Source organism: Tachyglossus aculeatus, chromosome 4 (genome assembly GCF_015852505.1).
Source record: "Tachyglossus aculeatus isolate mTacAcu1 chromosome 4, mTacAcu1.pri, whole genome shotgun sequence".
NCBI lineage: Eukaryota > Metazoa > Chordata > Mammalia > Monotremata > Tachyglossidae > Tachyglossus > Tachyglossus aculeatus.
In genome coordinates, this window is record NC_052069.1 from 51,369,864 (window position 1) to 51,382,845 (window position 12,982).

General features: G+C 41.8%; 1 non-coding gene across 1 annotated transcript; it reads right to left on the minus strand.

The window, feature by feature from the left end:
* Positions 1-11,874: 11,874 nt before the first annotated feature.
* Positions 11,875-12,012, minus strand: LOC119927653. The gene has a single exon (XR_005450635.1). It is a non-coding gene; the product is annotated as a small nucleolar RNA SNORA7 (small nucleolar RNA).
* Positions 12,013-12,982: the final 970 nt, after the last annotated feature.

Below are 12,982 nucleotides of genomic sequence, written 5' to 3' on the forward strand. Positions count from 1 at the left end.
GACCTTGGGCAAGTCACATCACTTCTCTGGGCCTCCGTTACCTCATTTGTAAAATGGGGATTGAGACTGTGAGCCTTACATGGGAAAGGGACTGTGTCCAATCCACATTGCTTGTATCCACCCCATTACCTGACACCTAGTAAGTGCTTAACAAATACAAGCAGTATTGTTATTATTATTATTATGTATGCTGCAGCCCTTCCCCTCCCACTCTCCAGCCTGAAAGTCTAGAAATGGGAAGGTGTTTAGACTGTGAGCCCACTGTTGGGCAGGGACTGTCTCTATATGTTGCCAATTTGTACTTCCCAAGTGCTTAGTACAGTGCTCTGCACATAGTAAGCGCTCAATAAATACGATTGATGATGAAGAAACCAAACAGGGGGATGTCCCAGATCCACATAGACTAAACATCGGATCCAGCCCATGCAAAGCTAGGTAGAGATACCTTATCGGAATCCATTTTGTTCGAGTCTGTTCGACTCTCATCTGACAGATCTCCAAGGCACTTCGGGAAGTGTGGCAAGATCGATTTCTTCAAGTGGAATTTTTTTCAGCTGCTCTTAGTGGCTCCCCGGGGATATAAAACAGAGCAGGTCTTACTTCTCAACTGACCCCAGTAAATCCTATCACTGTAGCTTGAGCACACTTCATCATTAAACCCACACAAAACCATAAATCTCAATGTGTTTGTGGGAGATATCACCTGGAGCAGCAACTAAAAATGAGGAATAATGATTCTAACAATGAGTGGAGACGCCCGTTTTTTATAAAGCACTCTGACCCCTCAGAGAGAACTGGTTTCCACTCTCTAGGTTTGTGAATAATTAAACTTTGGGTCATTCAACCTGCATCACTAAATGTGAGTTTCTAAACCTACATGGTATGTTTGATAATAATAATAATAATAATAATAATAATAATTGTGGTATTTGTTAAGTGCTTACTAGGTGTAAGCTTGCACTGTTTTAAACACAGGGGTAGATAAAAGATAATACCTGTCCCACATGGGGCTCACAGTCATAATCCCCATTTCACAGAAGCGGTAACTGAGGCAAAGAGAAATTAAGTGACTTGCCCAAGGTCACACAACAGACAATTGACGGAGCCAGGATTAGAACCCAGGTCCTTCTGACTCCCAGTCCTGAGTTCTATCCACTAGGTTTTCTCTTGGTCATCTCTTACCGGAGAATAAATTCGATGAGAAGCAAGTGGAGTCGCTAAGAAAAAAAGACTTCAATAAATTAAAGTCAGAGGATCTGGGTTCTAATACTGACTTGCCCATTGGGTTACCTTGGGTAAGTCACTTCATTTCTCTGCACCTGAATTTCCTCATCTGTAAAATTGAGATCTAACACCTCTTCTCCCTCCCCATTAGACTGTAAGACATATAGGAGAGGGACTGTGTCTGACCTAATTTTCTTTCTATACCCCAATTGTAAGTACAGTGCTTGACACATAGCAAGCACTTAACGAACACCTATCCCGACTGGATTACTGCATCAGCCTCCTCTCTGATCTCCCATCCTCCTGTCTCTCCCCACTTCAATCCATACTTCACGCTGCTGCCCAGATTATCTTTGTGCAGAAATGCTCTGGGCATGTTACTCCCCTCCTCAAAAATCTCCAGTGGCTACCAGTCAACCTATGCATCAGGGAAAAACTCCCTGTACCAAGCACTGTACTAAGTGCTTGGGAATGAATAAATGAACACCACAATTATTGTTATTATCATTATTATTATTGTTATTCAGTTCCTGCTCTCTGCCTTCAAATTATCTAAGTAATTTTTTTTCATCACATCTCAAGAAAGCGCATATATCCCTGGTATGACACAGTGAGCTGGTTTCTTTAAATACCCACTTCCACTGCTCTTAGTGAGATGCTAAGATTTCAACACTTTGTATGGCCATTGTGAGTTCAAATAGGTTAAAATATCACCTAGATATTTTCTGCTCTACAAGCACAGACCTCTTCTACCTCTGCCAATTGTTTGACATTGCCTGCCATTGTCTACAGGGAAACCAGATGAAGGAGTGTGGTTGACTAAGTGCAATCCCTAACCACTCTTGGAAAATAAGACCTATTAATGGTCGATTATCACTCCTCTATCACTCCCTCAACCCCATCCTAAAATGACTACTATTCCAAAACGAAGCCCAACATTGATCTCTTTTTTTCCAAAGAGGGGCAGCATCAATCAGTGGCATTTAATGAGTGCTTACTATGTGTAGAGCACTGAAGTTCTTGGAAGAGGACAATAAAATAGAGATGGTAGACATCAATCAATCGTATTTATTGAGCATTTACTGTGTGCAGAGCACTGTACTAAGCGCTTGGGAAGTACAAGTTGGCAACATATAGAGACAGTCCCTACCCAACAGTGGGCTCACAGTCTAGAAGGACATGTCCCCTGAAGGCCTTATAGCACATTAGCAAGTGTGAACCTCAGTTCTACAATGCAGGAGTTACATTCTTGATGTGTAAACCCATTGTTGGCAGGGGCTGTGACTGCTAATACTGCTGTACTGTACTCTCCCAAGAGCTTAGTATAGTGCTCTTCACATAGTAATTACTCAATAAATACCACTGATGGACTCCCACATTAACAATCATTCCATCTCACCTTATCTAATCAATTGTCCCTCTCTTCTTCCCTCCCTGACAGCAATCTTCAACCTTCTTCTACTGCTCACTTTCCAGTGGTTCTTTTCCCATTGCTTTCAAGCATACCCATGTAATCCCTATCCTAAAAAAAACACTCCCTTAACTCCACAACACTTTTCAGCTTCTACACTATCTCCTTCCTGTCACTCCTCTCCAAACATTTGAGAGATTGTCTTCACTTCCTCTCCCTCTGCTCATTCCCTGAACCCCTGCAATCTAGCTTCTGTCCCCTTACTCTACGGTCTTCTCTAAGGTTACCAATTCCAATGGTCTCAGCTCCATCCTAATCCTCCTCCGCCATGCTACTGCCTTTGACACTGTAGGCCATCCTCTTCTCCTACTAAACATTATATAATCTCGGCTGTACCAAAACTATTGATTCATTCATTCAATTCTATTTTTTGAGCGATTACTTTGTGCAGAGCACTGTACTAAGCTCTTGGAAAGTACAGTTCGGCAACTGATAGAGACAGTCTCATCTCCTGGCTTTCCTCTATCTCTTTGGCTGCTCACAATAATAATAACAATAACAATAATAAAAGCTCATTGTGTCCCGGGAATGTGTCTGTTATATTGTTGTGGTGTACTCTCCCAAGCACTTAGTACAGTACCTTGCACACAGTGAGCACTCAACAAATACCATTGGTTGATGGATTGGTTATTATTATTATTAATAATATGATAATAATATTAATGAAGTTCATTAATTCATTTATTCATTTATTGAGCACTTACTGTGGGCAGAGCACTGTACTAAGTGCTTGGGAGAGTACAGAATAAAAATAAACAGATACATTCCCTGCTCACATGAGCTTACAGTCTAGAAGTGGAAGACAGATGTTAATATAAATAAATAAAATACAGATATGTACATAAGTGCTGTGTGGCTGGGAGGAGGAATGAACAAAAGGAATAAGTCAGGGTGATGCAGAAGGATGGGGGAGCAGAATAAAGTGGGGGCTTAGTCAGGGAAGTCCTTGTAGAGGAGATGTGCCTTCAATAAGGCTTTGAAGTGGGAGAGGGAATTGCTTGCCGGATTTGAGGAGGAAGGACATTCCAGAACTGAGGGAGGATGTGGGCAAGGGGTTGGTAGTGAGATAGACAAGATCGAGGCAGAAGGAGAAGCTTAGAATTAGAGGAGCGAAGTGTGTGGACTGAGTTGTAAGTAGGAGAGTAGCGAGGCGATGTAGGAGGGGGCAGAGTGCTTTAAAGCCAATGATGAGGAGTTTTTGTTTTATGAGAACATGGATGGGCAAACACTGAGGTTTCTTGAGGAGTGGGGAAACATGTCCTGAATATTTTTGTAGAAAAATGCTTAAGGGGTGGGATAGGTAAAGATAATCCTTCCTTTTGGTTTCCTTAACTTTTGCTTTAAAGCACTCAATCACTTTTCCCCCTCCTATCTTTACATAATTGATATCCTACCACCACCCAGCCTGCTCACATCACTCCTGTAATACCAACCTGCTCATTCTAGAATTTACCAGTGAATTCATCTATCTCACTGCCAACCCTTCTCCCATGACCTGTCCCTGGTCTGGAATGCCCTCCCCCTGGATATCCAACAGACTATCACTCTCCTCACTTTCAAAGACTTATTAATAACACATCGCGGGTTAGAGAAGCAGCGTGGTTCAGTGGAAAGAGCACGGGCTTTGGAGTCAGAGGTCATGGGTTTAAATCCCGGATCTGCCAATTGTCAGCTGTGTGACTTTGGACAAGTCACTTAAATTCTCTGTGCCTCAGTTATCTCATCTGTAAAATGGGGATTAAGCCTGTGAGCCCCCCGTGGGACAACCTGATCACCTTGTAACCTCCCCAGCGCTTAGAACAGTGCTTTGCACATAGTAAGTGCTTAATAAATGCCATTATAATTATTATCTCCTCCAAGAGATCTTACCCGAATAAGCTCTGATTTTCTCTACTCCCTATCTCTTCTGCACACCCTTACACTTGGATTTGAACCATTTATTCACTCTACCCTGAGCCCCACAGCACTTATGCACATATCCACGATTTATTTGTTTATATTCATTTCTGTCTCCCTCTGTAGACCTCAAGCTCTTTGTGGGCAAAGGACATGTCTACCAATTCTCCTATAATAATAATAATAATAATAATAATGGCATTTATTAAGCACTTACTCTGTGAAAAGCACTGTTCTAAGCACTGGGGAGGTTACAAGGTGATCAGGTTGTTCCACGGAGGGCTCACAGTCTTAATCTTCATTTTACAAATGAGGTCACTGAGAAGTTAAGTGACTTGCCCAAAGTCACACAGCTGACTATTGGCAGAGCTGGGATTTGAACCCATGACTTCTGACTCCAAAGCCCATGCTCTTTCCATTGAGCCACACTGCTTCTCTAAATTGTACCTCCCCCTCAAGACTATAAGCTAGTTGTGGGCAGGGAATGTGTCTGTTTATTGTTATATTGTAATGTTGGGTAGGGACTGTCTCTATATGTTGCCAATTTATACTTTCCAAGTGCTTAGTACGGTGCTTTACACACAGTAAATGCTCAGTAAATATGATTGAATGAATGATGGTGGTATTTGTTAAGTGCTTACTATGTGCCAGGCACTCTTCTAAGTACTGGGTTTAAATACAAGGTAATCAGGTTGTCCCACGTGGGGCTCAAAGTCTTCTATCCCCATTCTATAGATGAAGGAACTGAGGCACAGAGAAGTTAAGTGGCTTGCCCAAGATCACACAGCAGACGAATGGCAGAGCCAGGATTAGAACTCAAGTCCTCTGATTCCCAAGCCCGTTCTCTTTCCACTAAGCCAGGCTGCTTCTCTAGGATATGCTTCTCTCTGGTATTCACTGTACTCTCCCAAGTGCTTAGTACAGTGCTCTGCTTACTATAAGTGCTCAATAAATATGATAGAATGAAGGAAGGAGTGCTTTCCCAAGCACATAGTACTGTGTCCTGCACACAGTAAATGCTCAGTAAATATGACTGATTGATTGAAGAACAGGTTGAACACAGTAAGTGCTCAATAAATTTGAGTAATTGATTGATCTTGTGCAAGGCACTATTCCCTATGCCTCAGTTTCCTCAAATGTAAAATGTGGATTAAAACTTACTCCCTCCTATTTAGACTGTAAGTCCCATGTGGGACGGGACTGATTGATTTCTATCTATCCCAGTGCTTAGAATAGTGCTTGACATCTAGTGAGCACTTAACAAATATATTAACAACAACAGCAACAACAATGATAATAACAATAATAAACATGGAAGGGGCTTTATTGACCAGTCACCTAGATATAATCTCCCCATACTATCATCATCTCTGAATATTAAGGACAGATGTGTGTGTTCATATAATATACAATATTTTATAATGATTATAATATAATTGGGTGTTATAATAATATGATAAATTTGTTTTATATTAATTAATATTGATATGTTTATAATAAAATTCTGTATAGGATATTGCATATATATTTTTAAGTATATATATAAAATCCTGGCTCTGCCATTGGTCTGTTGTGTGACCCTAGGCAAGTCACTTCACTTCTCCGTGCCTCAGTTACTTCATCTGTAAAATGGGAATTGAGACTGTGAGCCCTACGTGGGCCAGGGGCTGTGTCCAACCTGATTGCCTTGTATCCACTGCGTCGCTTAGTACAGTAACTGGCACATAGTAAGTGCTTAACAAATACCACAATTATCATTAGTAGTAGTATAGGTATGTAATCATTATCATAATTACGATTGCTCTTTCTGAAGATCCAATACTAGTGCTAATTCTTAACCATTCTCTAAATGGAATGTTTGTTCCAGTGTTATTTATTGATTTGTGATATATAAAGTAGATCAGATTTGCTGTTACTCTTTTAAAAGAATATTGAATTTTAAAAGTCCTTCTAGTTTTGGACATAGGGAGCAGTGTTTATTATCCAAGTATCATGCAAATTACTTCTTTAACAGGTCATGTTGCTAAGTGATAGGTGGAATAAAAATTATGGAAATGCTAGGCTACATGTCAAAATAGCCTAATATCATTACTTAGTTTCCTGCCAGAGGATCCATTGAAGTTTGACATCACTGTCTAATAATGTTTCTATAATAATGATAATAATAATAATGATGGTATTTGTTAAGCGCTTATTATGTGCAAAGCACGGTTCTAAGCGCTGGGGGGATACAAGGTGATCAGGTTGTCCCACACCGGGCTCACAATCTTAATCCCCATTTTACAGATGAGAGAACTGAGGCACAGAGAAGTTAAGTGACTTGCCCAAAGTCACACAGTTGACAATTGGCAGAGCTGGGATTTGAACCCATGACCTCTAACTCCAAAGCCTGTGCTCTTTCCATTGAGACATGCTGCTATAGCACTGAAAGCAGAGTCAACGTCGCGATGAAATATTATATACTGATTCTGACAGCACAGCTGAATATATACAGTGTTTAGCTGAGGTAAAGGTAGTTTGGTATTTTGTCAATCAGAAATCACTGTGCTACTTATTATTCGAATGCTATTATTATTAGAATTATTATTATTAAATAATAATTTAATATTAAAATTATCAGAATTTTTTTGCACATTTGCATATCCCTTAAACCCCTAGAACTAGTGCCACAGGGATATTTAGATGTGTAATTCCCATTAAAGGGATATTTAGATGTGTAATTCCCATTAAAATATGACAGAAACAGCTACAGGGTATCAAATTCCCCATTTTCTGGGTGTCTGCTTCTCCAAACATTATGTTCTATGTTCCCTCGTGAGTCTGAATGGAGTAGGCTAGTCACATTACTGGCAAACTAGCAAGAATTCGGCATTGTGTAAGTTTTTTTTCAGGGCACAGTTCAAGGAACAGGGTCATTGTCTTTGACATCACGTGGGCTGTGTGATGGTGTCATTATCTCATGTTTGAACAGGATATCTAATTAGAACCCACAAACTGATTAACACTCAATCGGATCATCCCAAAGATGAAAAATAGTCCTGGATGCAAGCTATTAGGTCACGTCTTTAATAAATGAAAATCCTTGTGTGTTGAAAGTCTCATCTAGCATTTCTTTTGGTCTCTGCTATTTGGCTGATGTCTAAATCACAGATAAAATCCAGAGATGCTACAGCACCGCATTAACAACGGCATAATCAAAACAGAGAGCATAAAAAACACTTGAGTGTAGTCTAATGGACAATTTATCATCCAAAACAGATGCATTCATTAGGGAAAAAAAAATCACATTCAAATATCAGTAAAATAAATGGAGTCTCTACAGATTTTATATTTCTGCAATCGGAATGTTCTAAACTACAAAACCGAGTATATAAAAGATGCTTCAGTGCACGATTGGAACATTTGAGGCATTTAGGTTAATTGTGCAGAGCTGTTTGAACTGCATTAAGATGGTAAATCTGACAAATATGGAACATTTCAACTGGTAATATCTTTCTGGGCCAGTTATTTCTAACCCCCATTTAAAAGGCAGTATTTGTTTGCTGGGGTTCATTTATCGTTGCTAATAGCATGGCAACGACTAATCACAAACATCTGTATTTGTAGGTACTTTTATATCTGCAAAGTACCTTCCAGTCACTGGGTGTGATGCCATCCTCTGTAAAAGGGAAGAAGAGAGTTGTCTTAGGTCCGCTAAAGAACACACATGATTGAACTGTGAAGGGGGAGGTGAGACGTGAGGGACGAAGACCATAGATCTCCCATCCCCACACTATAGTCCAAAAATCCTTGACCCCATCTTGATGCCAGCACTTAAGAGACAAAGCAGCATGGCCTAGAGGAAAAAGGGGATTAAGACTACGAGTCCTATGTGGGACAGGGACCCAATTACCTTGTAACCACCCCAACACTTAGTTCAGTGCCTAGCCCATCGTAAGTGCTCAAAAAACACCACAATTATTATTATAATTATTATCTTCAGAGGAGTGAAAAGTGTGAAGTGGGGTGTAATGGGAGAGGAGTGAAAATTAACAGGGAGGAGAGAGCTGATTAAACGCCTTGCAGGTAATGGTTAGGAATTTCTGTTTAAAGAGGAAAGAAATGAGAAACCATTGCAGATTTTGAGGAGTGGTAGATGCGCACCAAATAATAATAATAATAATTGTGGTATTTCTTAAGCACTTACTGTGTGCCAGACACTGTACTAAACACTAAGGTGGATAAAGCCAATTGGGTTGGGCACAGTCCCTGTCCTACATGGGGCTCATAGTCTCAATCCCCATTTTACAGATGAGGGAACGGAGGAATGGAGAAGTGAAGTGACTTGCCTAAAGTCACACAGCAGACAAATTGTGGAGTCGGGATTAGAACCCAAAACCTTCTGACCCCCAGATCCGTACTCTATCCATTGAGCCACGCTTCTTCTAATAATAATTATGGTATTTGTTAAGCACTTACAATGTGCCAAGCACTGTTCCAAGCGCTGGGGTAGATACAAGGCAATCAGGTTGTCCCATGTGGGACTCACAGTTTTAATCCTCATTTTACAGATGAGATAACTGAGGCCCAGAGAAGTTGTGACTTGCCCAAAAGTGGTGGAGCTGGGATTAGAACGCACGTCCTCTGACTTCCAAGCCCGTGCACTTTCCACTAAGGCACATTTCTTCCTTCAAATGACGTTTTAGAAAAATGATCTGGTCAATAAAGTGAAGTATGGACTGGAGAAGGGTGAGACAGAAAGATTAGCAATGAGTCTGATATGACAAGTACTTGGACCAGGATGGTGGCAGTTTGGATGGAGCAGAAAGGAAGGATTCTAGAGATATTTTGAAGAAAGAAACAGCAGGATTTGGAGATGATGAAAATGGGAGTTAAAAGAAAGTGTGGAGTTAAGGACAATGCCAAGGTCATGGGCTTGAGAGACAAAGTGGATGGTGTGGCCCTGTCAAGTGTGTGTGGAAAGTTAGTAGGAGTAGAGCATTTGAGAGGGAAGATGTGCTCAATTTTGGCCTTGATGAGCCTGAAGTACTGCTGGGACATCTATGACAGCCTGACATGGAGACAAGAAGAGATGCAAAATTGCAGAAAAGGAGAGATTCGAGTTAACGAGGTGGGTTTGGGAGTCATTTGTGTATAGGTGAGAGTTGAAGCTCTCAGTTGAGCTTCCCAAGGAAGTGGGTCCAAATTAAGAATAGAATTGAGCCTCCCTGAGTTCCACTTTTTCTTCTTTGCTTTTTCCCCTCTACCAGGATTAAAACCAGCAAAGGGAAACATTTTAGCTGGAGACTGCTTTAGTGGAAAGAGCATTTGACTAAGAATCAGGAGACCCAGATTCTAATCCAGCCCGTTGTTGGGTAGGGACTGTCTCACCCTGTTGCAGATTTGTACTTCCCAAGCGCTTAGTAAAGTGCTCTGCACACAGTAAACGCTAAATAAATATGATTGATTGAATGAATGATTGAATGAATCACAGCTCTGCCTCTGGCCTCCTGTGTGATTTAAGGCAAGTCACTTGACCCTTGTCCCCTTGACACCTAACTCCCTCCAGCTCTTGCCCCATCTCCCTCCCGCCATTCCTCTCCAAAGAAAGTTGTCTATACCCATTACCTCAATTCCCTTTCCTCCAATTCCATCCCTCCCCCCCCCCTCCATTCTGGCTTCCCTTCATCTCACCAAAACCTCCCTTTCAGAGGTCACCGGTGATCTTCTGCTTGCCAAATCCAATTACCTCTTTTCTATCCTAATCTTCTTTGACCTCACAGTTGTCTTCAATACTATGGACCAACTCTTCTGGAAATATTATCCAACCTTGGCTTTAATGACCCTGGCCCACATCCTACCTCGGGCCTGGAATGCCCTCCCTGCTCAAATCAGCCAAACAATTACATTTCCCCCCTTCAAAGCCCTACTGAAGGCTCACCTCCTCCAGGAGGCCTTCCCAGACTAAGACCCCCTTTTCCTCAGCTCCTCCTCCCCTCCACCTTGCCCCGACTCCCTTCCTTTACCTCCAGCCCTGCCCCACAGCACTTGTGTATATAAGTACATATTTATAATTCTATTTATTTATATTAATGCCTGTTTGAATTGTTCTGATGTATATATATATATATATATATATATGTGTGTATATATATATGTGTGTGTGTGTGTGTGTGTGTGTGTGTGTGTATATATATAATTCTATTTATTTATAATGATGCTACTGATACCTGTTTACTTGTTTTGATGTCTGTTTCCCCCCTTCTAGACTATGAGCCTGTTGTGGGCAGAGATTGTCTCTGTTGCTGAATTGTACTTTCCAAGCACTTAGTACAGTGAAGAGAAGCAGCGTGGCTCAGTGGAAAGGGCCCGGGCTTTGGAGTCAGAGGTCATGGGTTCAAATCCCGGATCCACCAATTGTCAGCTGTGTGACTTTGGGCAAGTCACTTAACTTCTCTGGGCCTCAGTGACCTCATCTGTAAAATGGGGATTAAGACTGTGAGCCCCCATGGGACCTGATCACCTTGTAACCTCCCCAGCACTTAGAACATAGTAAGTGCTTAATAAATGCCATTATTATTATTGCAGTGCTGTGCACACAGTAAGTGCTCAATAAATATGATTGAATGAATGAATGACACTTTCCTATCTTGATTCTCCTCCTGTCTCTCTGGTCACTCATTCTCAGTGTCTTCTGCAGGCTCCTCATCTTCCTCTCAACCCTTAACTTTGGCAGTTCCTCAAGTCATGGTTCTGGGTCACCTTCTATTCTCCATCTACTTTAGAGAACTCATTCACTCCTATGACTTCTAGTACTGTCCCTCCGTGGATGATTCCCAAATCTACATCTTCAGCCCTAATCTTTCTCCCCCTCTGCAGTCTCTTCCTGCCTCCAGGACATTTCTACTTGAATGTCCTGCTGACAACTCAAATCAGACATGTCCAAAAAGAACTCCTCATTTCCCCACCCAAACCCTGTCCTCCCCTTGTCGGTCTCATCACTGTAGTTAGCACTACCATCCTCCCGGGCTCATAAGCCCATAAACTTGGCATTTTCCTCGACTTATCTCTCTCATTGTCTTGTCTTATACCATTGAGTCATTTCCAATCCATAGTGAAAACAGGGACACATCTCTCCCAGAACACCCCACTCTCCATCTGTAATTGTTCTGGTAGTGCATCCATAGAGTTTTCTTGGTAAAAATATGGACGTGGTTTACCATTGCCTCCTTCCACGCAGTATACTTGAGTCTCTGCCCTCGACGCTCTCCCATGCCGCTGCTGCCCAACATGGGTGAGTTTTGACTTGTAGCAGATTGTCTTCCACTTGCTAGCCACTGGCCAAGCTAGGAATGGAATGGGTTGGCCTCTGCTTGACTCTCCCTCCTGTAGCTGAGACTGGTAGAGGACTGGAAACTCACCAGGTGCAATCCTGAGAGGGGAATCTCTCTCATACAATCCACATATTCAATCTCTCACCAACTATTCAGCTCCTCGACACAAATGCTTGGAGGACCTTGCTAATGCTAATCATTGTGATATTTGTTAAGCGCTTACTAAGTGCCAAGTACTGTACTTGAGAGGAGCAGCGTGACTCAGTGGAAAGAGCACGGGCTTGGGAGTAATCCAGGCTCCGCCACATGTCTGCTGTGTGACCTTGGGCAAGTCACTTAACTTCTCTGTGCCTCAGTTACCTCATCTGTAAAATGTAGAGTAAGACTGTGAGCTCCATGTGGGACAACCTGATCATTTTATATCCCCCCCAGCTCTTAGAACAGTGTTTTGCACATAGTAAGTGCTTAACAAATGCCAGTATTATCATTATTATTATTACAAAGCTCTGGGGTAGATCCAAAATAAGCAGAACAGACAGGGTTCCTGTCCCACATAGGCCTCACAGCCCTAAGCAAGTGGGAGACAGACATTTAATCCCCACTTTGCAGATGAGAAAACAGAGGCACAGAGAAGTTAAGTGACTTCCCCAAGATTGGACAGCAGGTAAGTGGAGGAGCTGGGATTAGAACCGCAGGCCTTCAATAGGCCAGGCTGCTTCTAGAGTGGAGGTTCACTTCAATTGTCCAGAGCAGATGGGAATGAGAGTGCTCGTGGAGGAGGTGTAAATCAAGAGAGAGACGAATGGGATGAAAGAAGAGAGTGTTTTTGATTCCATTTCTTCTTATTTATCCTATGGGTAAAACGCATTCCGAGAGAAATTCTCTCACAAGAGTTCAGCTCTGTTTATTGGAAAGAGTAGGCTATCTTCCTTATTTGGCTTCACAGAAACGCTCACTTCATTTGCTTTGGACAAACAGATTAATTTCCAGTTTGAAGGGCTGTTTTGATTAACTTCCCTAAGCCTAAAGTCCTGTTCAACACTCGGGTTTTTTAATCTAATTTTAGATCCTGTAAACC